This window comes from Periplaneta americana, chromosome 6 (assembly GCF_040183065.1).
Source record: "Periplaneta americana isolate PAMFEO1 chromosome 6, P.americana_PAMFEO1_priV1, whole genome shotgun sequence".
Lineage (NCBI taxonomy): Eukaryota > Metazoa > Arthropoda > Insecta > Blattodea > Blattidae > Periplaneta > Periplaneta americana.
In genome coordinates this window covers 93,190,099-93,208,607 of record NC_091122.1, presented here as the reverse complement: position 1 = coordinate 93,208,607, position 18,509 = coordinate 93,190,099, and positions in this window count along the sequence as shown.

Genomic DNA, 18,509 nt, shown 5'->3' with positions numbered 1-18,509 from the left:
CCTCACCCATTCCCTACACTACACACTTAACATACACTCACCCTAGTACACGACATTACTCTTCACAGATACCCATCATGCATAACGTGGCCCGCCGAAGTGGTGTGCAATTTGAAAAGGCGTCACAGTCCTGCCTTCTATCCGCTGTTTGCAGATCCCGAATCACGCAAGTGAAGTGGGTAGGCATTAGTCACATACACACACACCGCAGAGGTGGTCATCATCATATTATCACACAGGCTAACAAAAAAAAAACTTTTTTCTTATTGTCTTGGTTTTTAGACCTGTTCTTGGGGTTATGTGATGCGCTGATTCAGAAAATGACATTGACTAGGTCGTATCAGCTCTAGTTTCTTAGATATTGTTGAATTTATAAATATATAGCTAACTTATATATATATAATAATTTTGTTTTGTTATAAAATTATCTATAATAATGTCTGGATGGTTTCCATGGAACCAAAAAATCATTTTGACGGCTTATTTCTTGTTGCTAATATCACAGAAATCAATTAAAATAATCATATCCTGATCTACCTTTAGCTATGAGATCTGGGCCTTACTCATATATTTTACTATTTCAACCTTTAATAAGTTGGATATTATACATATGTCTGATATAGCACAAGGTAATGAAAGTGGCGACAGCGAAGTGATTTTCAAACAGCTTCACATATGAACGCTTTGACCAGAATGAGTTAAGTGACCTGATTAGGGACTGAATCTTTCTGAGGAGTCTTCTGAATTTCTCGCCTCCAGGCTAAAGAAAAAGAATGTACTTCAGCCTGGAATGAAAATTATATTTTATCGAAGGAGAGAAAGAGATTTTCTGCCATTTCTTTTTTACTGAAGAAAAAAACATAGTATTTTACAGCGACTTCGGAGGCCTTCTCAAGAAAATGGGTGTATCAGAATATACCCCAAGTGAATGGCTCCGTTTAATCGACAGTTCAAAACGCAGCTTGAAATGTGTTCTTTTAAACAATGGCAACAAATACGCCTCCATTCCAATCGGTCACTCCATCACGATGAAAGAAGAGTACAACGCCTTCTCTTTATTGCTGGAAAAGATAAAATACCAGGAGCATCTGTGTAGACTTGAAGATGGTTCATTTTCTTGTTAATCAACAAAGTGTCTAGACAGCATATCCTTACTTTCTATACCTTTGGGATTGTAAGGCCAAACATGTGCATTGAATAAGAAAGGATTGGCCTCCAAGGGAAGATATTGTGGTTGGAGAGTACATTGTTATAAATGCATCTTTGATAGCGCGAGACAGAGTCATTCTGTTACCATTACACATAAAATATAAATTAAAGGCTGTGAATAAAAATGGTTCGTGTTTTGAATACTTAGCTCATAAACTGCCTGGACATACCACGGAAAAAACTGAAGCAGAAAGTTTCTATGGTCCATGATTAGGCAGCTCATAAATGACCCACATTTCAGGAATGGCAAAGTGCACATTGTCCCATTGTGTATGTTGTACAGTAGCAACTAGCTGTGAAGAAGATACTTATCTTCTGCTCTCAGTAGATTTTAACCCTCAACTGGTATCGCTTTTTAAGTGTACATTATGATATCAAGCAATATTGGTTTATATTGACCCATAGATACCAGTTGAGGGTTAATGTGCCAGTTGATAACAGCAATAAAAATGAAATACAAACGCTTAGTATAGACTTTCGAAATATAGATTACAGGTAAAAATTGTTAATAATAAAATTTGTCACTGTGTTGAAAGTCAGTTAGTCGAAAGTTTGTGAGATGAACAGTAGCGTAGCATCTTCCTCTTCGCTGATGGCAGAGAGTGTGAGTAAAAGAGAACGGCCTATTAACCAAACAAGAAATGGGTATTAGCTACAGACCTGTGCAACCATTCATTTTGTTTGTAATCGCGGGTTATGCAGTATTAAAGTAATAATATACAATATGATACAGTCGACACACTTTGAGTGAACCGTAGTGAAAAATGTATTGTGAGCTGTGACTGAGTAATTTTATTTTAATGTACCGAAGTACATATGATATTTCCATGCAGATATTCTGCGTCATCATACGATGAAAGAGTAATGGAACGGAGAAAAATTCTCTCCGGCGCCGGGATTTGAACCCGGGGTATCCGGTGTGGCTTAGTGGATAAAGCATCAGCACGTAGAGCTGAAAACCCGGGTTCAAATCCCGGCGCCGGGGAGAATTTTTCTCCGTTCCATTACTCTTTCATCGTATGATGACGCAGAATATCTGCATGAAAATATCATATGTACTTCGGTACATTAAAATAATATATATGATATGCGTAAATCACTCCGTGATTTAAGACGGTGCTTATTCCGTCGGATCCCGGCCAACTAGTCACTCATAACGAGTGCACCTCAACACATGTGTCGACTTCGGTCCTACGTTCATAGACATCTATGACGTAGTGCAGAGGGCGGCCACTAGAGGGAACCCAAGAGTTGGAGCTTAATCTGAGACGATTCTGTCCGACGCCGGGGTGGTATCCGGTGTGGCTTAGTGGATAAAGCATCAGCACGTAGAGCTGAAAACCCGGGTTCAAATCCCGGCGTCGGAGAAAATTTTTCTCCGTTCCATTACTCTTTCATCGTAAGTAATTTTGGAATGTGCTTCATATAAACAGAAAATATATTGCATTCCCTTCGTTAATTAGTCTGCTTCTCTTATCATGAACATATAGTCTCTATTTGTAAACCAAAACAAAAATAAAATATTGAAACCAAAACAACTGTAGTATCATTCCCAAACTGGATGATGTTTCTACGTGCTGGTGTGTTCCTGGTACAGGTCAGAAATTTTCTGGTATTCGGACTTAATGGCTAGAGAGGAATGTATGATGTGACAGATGATGGAATCTGTTTAGCATAGCAATACGTACACATACATACATACATACATACATACATACATACATACATACATACATACATACATACTACATACATACATAATGTTCTGACAAATAACAGATCTTTCACTGCAAACCCAGCATTTTCCAATCTTTTATATTTTCTGTCTTCCTCTTAGTCTCCGCATATTATGCATATCTTATTATCGTCTATCATCTGATATCTTCTTCTGCTCCGAATTCTTCTCCAGTTCACCATTCCTTCCAGTGCATCCTTCAGTAGGCAGTTTCTTCTCAGCCAATGATCCAACCAATTCATTTTTCTCTTCCTGATCAGCTTCAGCATTATTCTTTCTTCACCCCCTCCTTCCAACATAGCTTCATTACAATTGACACGCAACTTACTATTTCATAACGTAAGGACAGAAAATCTACTTGGACTGAAGTGTTTAGACATATTCCTTATCCCGGAGGATAATTATCAATAACCATTCCAGGGAGTCGAACGCAGCACTAGTAGGCCTAAGTCACAATGACCATCTGCCGTAACTTCGAAATTTTAGGAGGTTGTAATACGACATAAAATTATGTCAGAAATAAACTCAACAAAATTGATGTTCAGCAAATGAAGTTCATACCGAGCAAGTAACTACGGGAGACCACGGGGTTGACGACTACGCCCGATTATTCATATATGTCACCATACAAACAGTAAATGTTATAATATATACCTACGAGATGACAACGTCGAGTGCACTTCAAATGCATGCTACGAAACCTGAGTTCGTACCGGTTTGGAGGCTGATTTACATTGCTGCAGAAAAGACCAAAATGCAGAGCGCGAACGTAATTGTTGGTGTCCCGCAGACCCCGGGTTGCCTGCCAATGAGTTACGTTGTGCCATGGGTTCGATTCACCTTCTAAAAACCTTTTATACGCGGCGGGCGCCCCTCCCTCGAAAGCTGTAAAATCCGGCCCGCCTCCGCTGGCCGGCTTCTTCTCGGCAATAAATGTCAGTTTGGTCGGGGAGGTAAACGACCGTTCTCACCCCCTTCAACCCTACATCTGGTACAGTCTGGACCAGGCTGCTGGGCCGCAGGGAGACTCAAAAGTTGTGTGTCAAGTGTAATAATGAAACATGTGATCTGATTACACTGAATGTGGGGACAAGCTCCTTTCGTTTGGAGGAGAAACTTATCTTCACTTGCCTAATTTGACTTTTATGTCACAAATGCAGTCGGTCTCGGAGAAACGCCGTGCACGAGCTCCAAGATAAACACAACAGTCACGGAGTTTGATCCTTGGCAGACATAATAAATGAATTTGCTTTGTAGGTAATAGTTATCTAATTGTCTAATTAGTTTACTGTCACATTTAGTCATTTCTTAAATCAATGTATCCCTGATTACCTAGAAAGATCTGTTCAGTCATACTGAAAGTGTCGTTATTCACACCACCGTGCCTCAGTAATTCAGGATGTCTTCCAACTGTGACCCGAATACCACGCTTGGGAAATGTATTGCTGCCCATTCGGTTTAAGTGTTGCGCCCATTTCTTTTGCTACCATTTTATGCTTTCTACTACACCCCCTATTTATAAATTCTCTTCTAACATAGTTTCTTTGGTGGTCAAATTTTATGGTCCTCAGTAGTGTTCGTAGAAATCTCATCCGTGTGGCTTATAATTCTCGAGCATTCTCTTTATTTACAATTTAAACTTCACTGCCACATATGAAACTAAAGTTTTAAATGACATTATATCATTTTATTTGTGTGTGTTTGCATTTTTTTATTTAATTATTTCATATCAATGTACGTGATGTTTAAAATACTACATTTATCAGACAATTAACCCCTTGCACGGTGTACCTATCGGACCCCTTAATAATCGTTTTAGAAATGAATACTTCCACCTTGAATGTGTTAGCAGTTTTGCTAAAACATTCCCAAGCTACTTTTAGCTTAGCATTCAATTGTGAAAACTGGATTATGGCTACCCACTTCACCGAAAGTTAAATGTAATAAGCGTGCTGGAGATACTATATTAAAATTCCGAAATTCCGTATTTTTAAGGTCACTGTAATTAAATTAATAATTTCATATTATTTAAGCTAAATTCACCAGATTTTGCTCACTGGTATATTTGGTTAATAGTGACAAATGAACAAAATATCATCCGCCTATGATAAAATTGTTTGCGTTTTATTAATATTTTAATAAAATACTGTATGGTTTTATATCAAATGTTCCCTGCGGCACAATTTACATTATTTTTAACTGATACTTACGATCATTTTGGGAGATCTCAAAACTTTTAAGAAAAATAGCCATTGCGAGCACTGTTCCTAGCGAAAACAGTCAAACTACATGAGATATGTGTTGAGTCTGCCTGCATCTATGAATCTACCCATCTTCCATTCAACCAATCTTAATTTTAATTTATTTTGTTATGTTATATTGTTGACTAAGACCACACCGTACACGAGCCTGGCTCTTACGGTAGTGGCTAGAAACATTTTTGTTTTATAAATATAAATAAATTAATTAATTAATTAATTAATTTTAATTTATTTAACTAGATAGCTAGTGAGTACAAATTAAAATTATAAAACAAAAGTGTTCCTAGCCAATATCGTAAGAGAGAGGCTCGTATACGGTTTGGTCTTAGCCAATAACATAACATAAAATTTACAAGGACAGTTTACTAAATACAGCAAGTAACTTAATTCAAACAAATAAATAACACACAAGAGTAAGAAAAAAAAAGAAGAAAGAGAAAGAGAGAAAAAACACAATTAATATAAATTGACAATCGGACAGAAGCCAGTGATTTTCAATAAAAACATGAAATAATCGACAGAAATAAAAGGTAAAAAAATACACACATATGTTAATATTATACATCATGAATAATTTTATAAATTTCTTTTTTAAAAGCTTCAATTTTAAAATATTTCAAATTTGGAAAATGGTTTGTAATTTTATTATAAAGTCTTGGGCCGAAACTAGCACCATGTTTAAGAGCTGCACTTGTATGACATTTAGGCTCAATTAATAGGAAAGTAGACTTTTGTCTTCGAGTACGATATTCATGTCGATTAGATTTACGTTTTATTTGATTTCTGAAGTAGTAAGTTAGTGAACTATAAATTTCTTCAATAGCTAATACTTTAAAATCTGTATAAATTAAATATGTTCAGTAATCCATATCTTTGGTTAGACAAATTTTTATTAATCTTCTGTGTAATAAAATTAATGGATTAAGTACAGATGATGCTACTCCACCCCAATTTATTATAACATATTGTATTAATGATTGTATTTATAAATTGTCTTGTTTTAATTTTCATTGATATCTGACAAATAGGAAAAGGGACAACTCTCGATACAAAAAAAGGAAATCAATTAGTTCGACATACCCTTCGTCTTAACTCTACAGTAAAGGCTGCATAGATTAACAATTAATGACGTAAGAGAATTGACATCCTGACGTAGGCCTACTGCAGGACATGTTTGCATACGATCTGGTTCTAAGCGAAAATTGATGTGAAATTCGCGTTGAAGAAGACATTATCGCTCCCCCAAAAACATCACAGACACCATCTGCACAAGGACAATATAGGCTTGCCTAATTCCTCACCTACTGACACTGTAGCCAGTTCCTTTGTTAACACTTCCATCTGGTGGCAAAAGAATAAGAAAACTGCAAGACTCACACTAATAACGTCTGAAAACTATAGGAAACAGCTGAAAGAGACTATGTGATGAAAGAGTAATGGAACGGAGAAAAATTTTCTCCGGCGCCGGGATTTGAACCCGGGTTTTCAGCTCTACGTGCTGATGCTTTATCCACTAAGCCACACCGGATACCCACCCCGGCGTCGGACAGAATCGTCTCAGATTAAGTTCCAACTCTTGGGTTCCCTCTAGTGGCCGCCCTCTGCACTACGTCATAGATGTCTATGAACGTAGGACCGAAGTCCACATATGTGCTGAGGTGCACTCGTTATGAGTGACTAGTTGGCCGGGATCCGACGGAATGAGCGCCGTCTTAAATCACGAAGTGATTTACGCATATCATATATTATTATTTTAATGTACCGAAGTACATATGATATTTCCGTGGAGATATTCTGCGTCATCATGCGATGAAAGTGTAATGGAACGAGAAAAATTCTCTCCGGCGCCGGGATTTGAGGGAACCCAAGAGTTGGAACTTAATTTGAGACGATTCTGTCCGACGCCGGGGTGGGTATCCGGTGTGGCTTAGTGGATAAAGCATCAGCACGTAGAGCTGAAAACCCGGGTTCAAATCCCGGCGCCGGAGAGAATTTTTCTCCGTTCCATTACTCTTTCATCGCATGATGACGCAGAATATCTGCACGGAAATATCATATGTACTTCGGTACATTAAAATAATATATATGAAAGAGACTAAGCAAAACAAAAAGTTACGCTTTCCTACAGAAGGAAGCCGTGTAATGCTCGGCGTGTAGGGGAAGGGAGCTAGTTCATCAAACAATCTGGACAATAATAAAAAAAAAACATATTGTGCCAAGTGTATGGGTATTACTACGAGACAATACCAGGGAACTTTATGTTCAGTGTGTTGGAAAATACCAAAAATGGTTTCACAAAGCATGTGTGGAAAATGGCACCGATGAAAAATTCACATGTGACCAAGTATAGAGTAGTAGTAGTAGTAGTAGTAGTAGTAGCAGTAGTAGTAGTAGTAGTAGTAGTTGTAGTAGTAGTAGTAGTAGTAGTAGTATGAAATATATAGATATATTATTATCTACTAATCTACTAATTATGCAATAATGTCACCATCATACGTCATGGAACATTACAATATTCCATAACAAACGTATCCTCCAAGTATTAACATTTTATCTCTTGGTGTATAGGAGATATAAGTTTTTCTTTCATACTGAAATAGTAATATGCGTTACAAGAGCGGTATGTTGAAGTTTTCATGTTCGAGGAAAAGTTTGAAAAAGCGAAACATAGTTGAGCTTTTTTAATTTCCGAGAATTGAAAGAAACCATATCGCTCGTGTATGGTACATTATTTTGTGCGAAGATCGTTTATTACATACCTGAAAGAGGCATTTATAATTAGTTGCAATGAAATCTCCATCTTGGTTTCTGTTCAATGACGGCATATTTGCAAAAGAAAAATATCTATCTTCAACATTGTTGCTTTAAAATGTTTTCTGTGTTTACTATACTCCAGCAGGCCGTGATATACGTCTGTCTTTTTTTCCCCCAGTCTATGATGAGTCTGGAATCTTGTTGATTTTTTCACGGCTTCCTTAATGTTACTTGCATCACGAATGCAGTAACTTTAGTGGAGTTGTAGAGTTTACTTAATTTTTTCAAATATTTAAAAACAATAATTAACAGTGCAATTTAGGTGAAATTGCAGTGGTAAGCTTCCAATTTATAATTATTACTATATTGAACGTCTCTAAAAATAATATGTTAAAAGCCTAAAGCAGTAAAATCAATATGTCACTTAAGCGGTAAGAAGAGGGAAATTGTTATGTGTGTTAGGTTGGGAATACTGAATGTGGAATTTTAGACTTTCCGCAAATACGCACGATCTCGCACAAAATTATGTGTTAGTGATATATCTGATTTTGCAACTAAACGCCTCATATAAAGATACAATATTTTATTAAAATACGATTAACAAAATGCAAACCACTTGTCATAAGGGGATGAAATTTTGTAAGTGTTATTTTATTATTAACCCGATATTCTAGGGATACAAATTTGATGTATCTAGCTTAAAAAATTTGGAAGTTAGTAATTTCAATATAGTGTTTCCCTAAATTCATGGTGCGTTATGCTTTCATATTTAATTATTTGAAACTAAATATAGAATATAAATAAAAATTAGATACCAATTAACACAATTTACTTTAATAAAAACAAATAGTAGTTACTTCATATTTAGTCAGTGCTGTAGTTGGAAACAAATTTTAGGGGTACTGTTGAAATCTCCTTGATCAAATTGTATGAACTCGTTCTGATCTTTTTTTTCCAAGGTTACTTTTTCTTCATGCAATCCCGTCTGCAGACTCCTTCCAGATCGCAGCCACAATTGCATATAAGGCAAGAAATTAAACGCTGATGCTGGTGACCCGTCCAGCGCCGTGGCGTTGTGGTCTAAGGTATCCTGCCTGGGATTCGCGTTATGGAATGCGCACTGGTTCGAGTCCTCATGGGGGAAGACATTTTCTCATGAAATTTCGGCCAGTGTATGGGAGCGGTGCCCACCCAGCATCGTGATGTACTTGGGGAGCTGCGATAGGCAGCGAAATCCAGTTACGCAAACCAGCTATAACGGCTGGGGGGCTCATCGTGCTAACCACACGATACCTCCATTGTGGGTGGATGATCGTACATCTCTGCTTCGGCATGTGGCCGTGAGGCCAGTAGCCGGCTGATCAGTCTTGGCCACTCGGGGGCTGTAGCGCCAAGGATTATTATTATTATTATTATTATTATTATTATTATTATTATTATCATTATTATTATTATTATTATTATTATTATTATTATTATTATTATTATTATTATTACTACTGGTGACCCAACAACACTTTTTAGGAACAAAGACCTAGAAACATCTTTTACTGGAATAGTATTCATTTTCTTAGTGCAAATATCGTTCATTACAGTAATGTTCATTCACATTCTGCAGTTGAAAATGGAATAGAATCTATAACATGTAACTGGACTCAACATTCATGAACGTACGAAAAGTAATAATATTTCCCTCATCTAACAAACTGCTAGCAGTACACTCGAGCGAGTTTTAAAATTAGCGAATCAGTGCAGCAGAATTCTTGAGGCGCCACATCGTAAAATTAGTGTTATGCGAAGGCATCTAAGCAAGTTTTGAAATTAATGGATCAATGTAGCAGATTTCTCGAGGCACCACACCATAAAGTTAGTGTCAATTACTTATAGAAATACCACGGCGTTATGCAAGCTTGAAATTATTAACAAATCACAATTACTCCTGAAGTGCCAGACATGGTTTTCGATAAAACAACGAATGGACAAGAGTTTAAACAAAGGATATGAGATGCTAGCTGTTACTTTAATGCAGATAGGCTATCATAATCAAAATGTTCTTTAAATAACTAATATTCTCCATTTCAAAGTATATTAAAGACTATTTAAACATAATTAATATTTTCGAGTCTATAATTTTTCCGGTAAGGTAACAGCGAGTTTTTGTTTCAGACGGTACGACGTATTGGCCCGTACCGGTCCAACTACAGCACTGTGTTTAGTGATAAATGTTAGTTTGCTTAAACATTTAGAATATAAAATGGACTATATCAGATAAAAATGCAATTCTTATAAAACTGAGTTCTGTGAAAAAGAACCTACTTCTGAACTGATTGTCTGGCAGAGAAATTCATTCGAACATCCGAGATACATTGTGGGGTCACTGTTATAGGCTACATGCACATAAAAAATTACATTGCGGAATTGAAGACAGGAAGAACGGAGATCTAATATGAACACTGTGTTGGAAGATCTATTTCTGTGAATACTCCAGGAAATATCGATTCAGTGCATGGCATTGTTTTGAGGATCGACGAATTGGGCTCAAGCATATTTCAGAGATTTTGCAAATTTAGGGCCTTCTATTCACTCGTCTTGCACTCGTACATTATGTTTTGGTTATGAGAAAATTATCAGCTTAATTTACCTGTAAATGCCGGTAACGACTTACAGTGACAAATTCCAAGTCTTTTTGACGACTTTTTGAAGAGGATTCTTCTAAATTTTTGAACCTCATTATTTGTGGACAAAACATGGATCCAGCATTACGATTTAAAAACAAAAGAATGGAAACACTATGGTTTCCATCGTTGAAATAAATTTCGCGTTCAAAAGTATACAGGAGAGATCACGAATCATTTTCAAGACGGAATAATCATGACACACTACTTAGAACTGTGACTTATGTAGAGAAACATCGTAACAGAATTTCCAAAGTTGTTATATTTTTACTAGATAATGCACCCGCTCACAAGTCTCTTACTATGTTGCAAAAAATCAATAAATTTAGTTTTGAATTCATTGACCATCTCCCACATTCACTAGATTTTAGCCTATCAGATTGTCACCTATTTCCGAAACATTTTTTGGGGTTATTTAATGACTCTCTTTTAACTACTACGTAGTTTTTTAACTTCAATGGGAATGGTAAAGCGTCTCTGATCTGTGGTAAAGCGAGATGGTGTTTGGCGAGATAAGATCGAGAATTCGCCATTTAATTACATGATATTCGAAAACTTCGAAAAAAGAAACACTGAAAGGAAATAAATTTTCATCAAACGAAGCTGTAATATGTACAAGGTACTGTGGACAAGTGGCTAGTAGATCAATAGAAACATTTATTTAAGGTTTAGAATTGCCGTATGACCGTTGTGCTAACAAGCAAACATTCTCATGGGGGCGGATAAAGTTGTTGTTGTTTTTTTTTCTTTCGCCATGTTAATAATCTCAAAACAAGTCATTATACAAATTTTGGCCACTCGAGCGCAATTACGAGGGCCGTCGAGAAAGTAAGATTCTCTGGGGCCGTTTACAGAAAGAAAATATAATTTCATGAAACAATTTATTGAAGTAAATACAGCAATAAATTGTTGACCTTCTTTTAGACATATTCCCCACCAGAAGTGAGAAATTTTTCGTACCGTAGGACCAACAGAGAGGTGTAGAAGGCTGTCACACACTGGTTCCGATCCCAAGTGGCAGACTTGTACGACACAGATACAAAAGTTGATCCCATGGTATGTCAGACGTCTCAATGTCGGGGGGTAATATGTTGAAAAATAGCTAAAAAAATTGCTGATCTATTCCAATAAATCTTTCCATGAAATTGTATTTTCTTTCTGTAAACGGCTCCAGGGAAACTTACTTTCTGGCGGCCTTCGTAATTGCGCTCGATTGGCCAACATTTGCATAAGCACTTGTTTTGGCATTATTGAAATGCTGGAAGAAAAAAATTAACTTTTTTTATCTGCCCCCATGAGAACGTTTGCTTGTAAATGTATAGAGTTGAAAGGCGAATGCCGGTAGTCTATGTTCAATAAGTGTCGCTAACATTATTGAACATAATCGCCTTTTACACTGCGTTTAAGGCACAGAGTTGTGGTTCGCATGTCTCTTCGACTGCCGTATGAAGTACCACTTTTGCTTTTGTCCTCAATAATGGGAACACGATAAAATATTTTGTACAGCAAGGGTGGCAGCACTGGGGTCGCGCTTCGCTTATCAGTAGTGGTGCTAAATAGGGACATTAAGGAAATATTCAGAGGTTGGTGGCCCTGTTCCTGTGGCTTGTCGCGATGAATCCGTGATTAATGGCCCAGATAGTGCTGACACGAGATCTGTTCAGGCTGGGGACTGCAGTTTTCAGCGCGTGGCCCGCGAGGCGAGGCAGACTACATATTCCGATCCATTCGAAAAAAATCATAACTTCTCGCATACATGAGTGTATACCTACGTGGTTTGTAATAAACAATACTTTCCCATATTATTCATTTTCTTCATCTCATTCCATAGACATATTCAGGTCAAGACACATGTCTTCTTCCGCTTACCGGGGGGGGGGAGTTCTGAGGGCCGTTGGAATGGACCCTATGATGCTTGGTCACCTTGACGGGGGGGTAGAGGCCCCCTTGGGTGAGCGGGTGGGGAGGTTACATGCGGCCGGTGGGCTGGTACGCCTCACCCTTATTCATCCCATAAATTCGGAATGCACAATAGGCCTCAGCTACCGTTACCTGATCTAACAGTTTTGCTGAATGGGGTTCAATAGATTCCGTTAGACGGAGTTTGAAATACTGCGATAACAATCCAAAATAAAATAAGTTTCTTTCTGTAACTGGGAATTAAAAGTTAAAATAATTCATAGTTTTATTTTCAAGTAGTTATTAAGTTCATTTCAGCCAGAAAACTGGGTTTGGTTTAGTCCTAGATAACTGCGGAAAACTGAAAAACGTGGAAGGCCTATGAGAGATGATTGTGCTTCACAAAGGTCTTTCTTAAGGAGCATGTAGCAATCAATAATTGCATGTGTGAAGCACCGTTTACACATACATGCATACAAGGCAATTGCACAAACTTCTTTGTACAAGCAATTGACGCAAATTAACTTCATTGTGGAAACCTGTGGTGAGCCCTTGTATCAAGGATATTGTTCTTATAGGTACATGCAGTAAATCTATGATACGGCGGTCATAGTTTTCCTTCCCTTCCGGAGGATGGATTTCATGGATTTTTAAAAGCAAAAGCCCTCAGTGGGAACTAAATCCATGAATCTTGGAGCCAACGGTCAGCTTGATAACTGCTAGACTATGGAGGAAGATAAATCCAACACACCGTGGATAAGTTTGCTATGTCGAAACACTGATATAGTAGTAATTTGGTCCTCTAAAGAGAATGAGAATGAAAAGAACGTTAATGAACTGAAATGCTGAAACTATGTGTAACAGGAGAAAGAAGAAAGTATGATATTGTTTTGTCAACTGTCCGAGGACTGATTTGAACCTCATAAATGTCACCAATAAGGAATCATTCATGAGGCAGGAGTTAATGGGGTAGGGTGGCCAATTCCATTATTTTAATATATAAATTTTCCTTCATGATGTTAATCATTTCTTCGATCCAAATTGTCTTATTTAACACTAAATTGCACTTGTCTAACTTTTTAGAATTACATGTAAGTAAACATATCTACATTTTGCTCTTACTAGTATCATTATAATTATCAATATTATTATTATTATTATTATTATTATTATTATTATTATTATTATTATTATTATTATTATTATTATTGGGGGGAGACAAAAAGGAAGGCAGAAAATAGGAAAGATTGGAGAATGCTGGGTTTGAAGTGACAGACCTGGCCTTGGATAGACCACTACGTACGTACGTATGTATGTACGTATGTATGTATGTATGTATGTATGTATGTATGTATGTATGTATGTATGTATGTATGTATGTATGTATGTATGTATGTATGTATGTATGTATGTATGTATGTATGTATGTATGTATGCATGCATGCATGCATGTATTATTATTATTATTATTATTATTATTATATTATTATTTATTTAATTGTTTTTGTATTGATGTTATTTATAGACTATTTGATGTGTATTTTTATACTGGTTGAGTGGAAGAGAAGGCCTTGTGGCCTTAACTCTGCCAGCACCAGTGAAAGTAAATAAAATAAATAAATGAACAAATAATTTAAATTGGAGGAAAGGTCATCGTAGTATCAGTCTTTATCACTAGAATGCATTTTCAACAGTCTGCGAAGTCTAGTTCTGAATCATTAATAGAACGTCAACTGCAGAACAAGCAAGGTGCAAATGTTCCCTCATAGTACCTGTGCCACCCGCCAAATGACGTAACGCCAATATAGTGTATGAACAAATAACCTTATCTCCGTACGCCCTGGGACAGAATATGTCCCTAGTGATAACCAATTAGGCCTAGTAGGGGAAGCAGGAAGTCAGTAACAGAGTCTTTTCTCTGAAACTGTAAATGAGGAAGTTGAACGAAATAATATGTAGGCCTACTTTTAATTGAATCGACATTGAATTGTACTTTTTCAAATATTATTTCAATTAATTCTTTCTAAGCACCAATACAATATTTTGTTTCCATGGTGTTGACATTCGGAGTGCAACCTTTGCAGCTGAGCGTTGTCTCCACATTGAAGAAGATAACATTATTTGTGAGAAATGTTATGGGATAAGAAAGGCTCTCGGCATTATCAATGTTGTCAGTGAAGAAGCACTTTATCATGAACATTCCCGAATTCAATCAGAAAGTTTTCGACAAGTTCGCTGTTAGCAAAGAATGTAGAATGGATTTTCTTTTCAAGAAGGATTAAGAGTATTTTCAAGGAAGACTTTAATATGTCATTCATTAATTCATTCACAGTGTTCTGCCCAAGAGCAAATCTTTCACTGCAAACCCTACATTCTCCAATCTTTCCTATTTTTCGCCTTCTTTTTTTCCTCCGCATATGATCCATATATCTTATTGTCGTCTATCATCTGATATCTTCTTCCGCCCCGAAATCTTCTCTCGTTCACCATTCTTTCCAGTGCATCTTTCAACAGACAATTTCTTCTCAACTAGTGCCAACCATTCCTCTTCTTCTTCCTGATCACTTTCAGGATTATTCTTTCTTCACCTACTCTTTCCACTAGAGTTTCATTTCTTATTCCGCCTGTCCATTTAACAAGCTTCTTTCTTCTCCATATTCAGATTTCAAATGATTCTAGTCGCTTCTCTTCACTTCGTTGTAATGTGCATGTTTCTGTCCCATACAATGTCACACTCCATACAAAGCACTTCACTAATCCCTTCCTTAGATCTTTTTCCAGAGATCCACAGAAGATCCTCCTTTTTATATAAAAACCTCCTTTGCCATTGCTATCCTCTTTCTGACTTCCTGGCAGCAGCTCATGTTACTGCTTATAGTACACCCCAAGTATTTGAAGCTGTTAACTTATTCTGCTGCCTAGTATCGAATTCGCACGTTTACCATCTTTATTTTTCTTCAGATAAACACGGTATTCGTCTTATTTGCATTTATATTCACCCCCAAACTGTTCACAGCTGTCATTTAGCTCCAGTAGCATATCCCTTAGTATCATATCAGCAAATCTATTGCACTTTATTCTCCTTCCTCCTACTATCACTCCTCCCATGTTCTGAAAACTGTTCTTCATTAAATCTTCCAAGTAGATGTTGAACAGGGTAGGCGATAAAGAGCATCCTTGTCGTACTACTCTCCTTATTCCATTTCCTTCTGACATTTCTTCTCCTATTCTGACTTTGACTTGTTGTTTCATATTAAAGTTACAGAACAGCCTCCTTTCTTTCCAATCCACACTAACTTTCTTCAGAATCTCCATCTTTTATTCTAATCCACTCTATCAAATGCCTATGATACTTTTTTAAATGAATTTAACAGCAGCTTAGGCTGCACATTATGTTATTAATTCCATTATATAAAGGAACTTCCTTCCCCATATTCGGTACTTTTTTCTTTCTATCGGAGTTAAATATATGTTACATTGTTTGAAGGTTGTTTTCAAAACCTAAAATTTATAGAGACAAGTTAACTGAAACTATCCATAAATTTTTCCAAAAATCGCCCCTGCTCTTTAGTAGTAACTGCAAGAAGCACTCTTAGGTGCTCACTCTTCACTTTCTTCTTGGCACTAAGTGACAACACGACTGAGCAAGAGTTGGGTAACTCAGAATCGGAATCGAACAGTAGTAGTAGTATACTAGTGGTGGTGGTGGTGGTGGTGGTGGTGGTGATGGTGATGGTGGTAGTAGTAGTAGTAGTAGTAGTAGTAGTAGTAGTAGTAGTAGTACATTTTAAAAGCATTTGGAGACGTTCAGTAGGTTACTGAAACTGAATGGAACTTAGTAGATATGGCTAATGTTGGAATGAAAATTACATATGAAATCGGAGAACATTTTACCGCTCTCAACTGTCAAAAGGTCGAACTCCAGCCTCTTTTGCGAGACAGCTGCGTTGGGTCGTACATTCTATCAACCGCACGGCCGCAGCTTGTCCTCATTATCTGGGTCCGAGAACGGATCGTAGTATTTAGTTGCCATGGAGACAAAGTGAACCCATCACGAAGGCCGGTTATTAAATCGCGTTATAGAGTGCCATCTAGCGGAACAATTGTTAGGTATAGCGTGTGCAGCCATTTTTACGCGTGTGTCTGTAAGGTTATGTTGGCCATGGAGACAAAAGAAGGCCGTGGATATTGTCTCGCTTACGTTTAACTGTCGGCCCACCATTTTGTACTCTTTATTCTTTCCAACCGAGTGCACAAGTCAAATATCTGGGCTCCACGATGCGCATCTAATGAAATTCTTCCTCCCCAGAGGGGAGGAAAAAACAAACAACAAGAAAATAAAATCAGGATTACAGTGTTATGAAGCAGAAGTTTGCGGATTATTTTAATTCTTGTTTTTAAAAGATGTTCCGCTCAGCAGCCATGATTCCTATGCACGGATACCAAGAAAGAACAGATCACAGAAAGAAGGAAAAACAGTCGAGAATTCTCATAAAAATTCCGCCATTTCCGACTGGAATTTGCAGGAATGCGAGGGAGAGGAGTCCAGGATGAGGAGGAAATGGATGAAGGAGAAGAAAAAAAAAGAAGGGATAGAAGATGTGCTGAAACCATGAAGCAGAAAGGCGCGGCGGCTAAGAAGAAACATATGTGCGGCTTAAAGGGGAGCGAACAGCGTGGAGAAGGCTCGGGGTTCGATCTGACAGGCCTTCAGTGACCAACATAAAGCTTTTATCATAGCCTGCTTTCCTTTATCACCAGGTTCTCACAGTCATGTAATCGTCATCATCTAGATCTCGTAACTCCTGACCAGAATGAAATGAAAGTGTGTCGCTTCATATAGCAGTGTGCACACTATTGTCAAGTGGTGGCGGCATGTTTGAAATTGACAACGCTATTAAAAATATCACACTTATTTTCCTACTTAACAACAGTCTAAAAACAATAAAAGTATAATTCCTTAGGCTTACTATAAGTAGTTCTACTTTGTTATCTATGAATTTGCAACAAATCAGTTCAATCATCATGTTGTGAATTTCTCCACCTACTTCTAAAGACATATAAAATTAAGCCAATTGCTATATAACAAAACAAGATAGATCTTATCTTTGTTTTCCGAATTGCACCAAAACTCTTTGGTTATCAAAAAGTAAGATATTTGATCAGAGGCGCCATTTAAAGAGGGTGGGAGCAATTTTCCCTCTTCATAAGTTAAAGTAAAAATATAATAATTGAATAGTACTACTACTATTAAAACAGAAAAGAAATAAAAGACGAGATAGTTAATGGCTTTCTTTAAATGAAACCAAGAAGTTATCCCCTGCTACTTTAGTGGTTGGTACCTAATGTGAATAAAAGTGCAACTTTTTTCGTTAACTGAAATTAAAATTTCCTTAAGTATCAATAAGACCGTGTGTGTTCATTTGTTCGCACCTACGTCATATCAACAGCATTACATATCGTTTAAGTAAGATAACCTAAATCTAGGCCCATGTCTGGATACTGGAAATGTATTGTAAAGTAGGGTAAACTTAACCGTAAAACAAAAAAATGAAACCATGATGTCAGCCCTGTTTTTTACTTAAAATAATAAAAAAATACTTAAGAACTGGAAGAAAAATAATTAACTTCAAGTTTACCCCAGTTTACGTTATGGAAAATAATTCATTTCAGAGAAATAGGGAAGGAGTATGTCACGAGATATATGTTAGGTCATACTACTGCTGCTGCTGCTACTACTACTATTATCAGTATTATTATTATTATTATTATTATTATTATTATTATTATGTCCGCGGCCCCCATTAATTGCTCTCCGGATCCCCAGAGGACCGCGGCCTCTTGTTGAAAATGGCTGCTCTATAATCTATTGAAAAAAACCTCCCGTGATATAAACACTCAGGATGGAAGGGTAAAAGGAGTTCTTTACTTTTAATTTTTTTTTCTAGGTATACGAATTATTTCACAATTATTAGC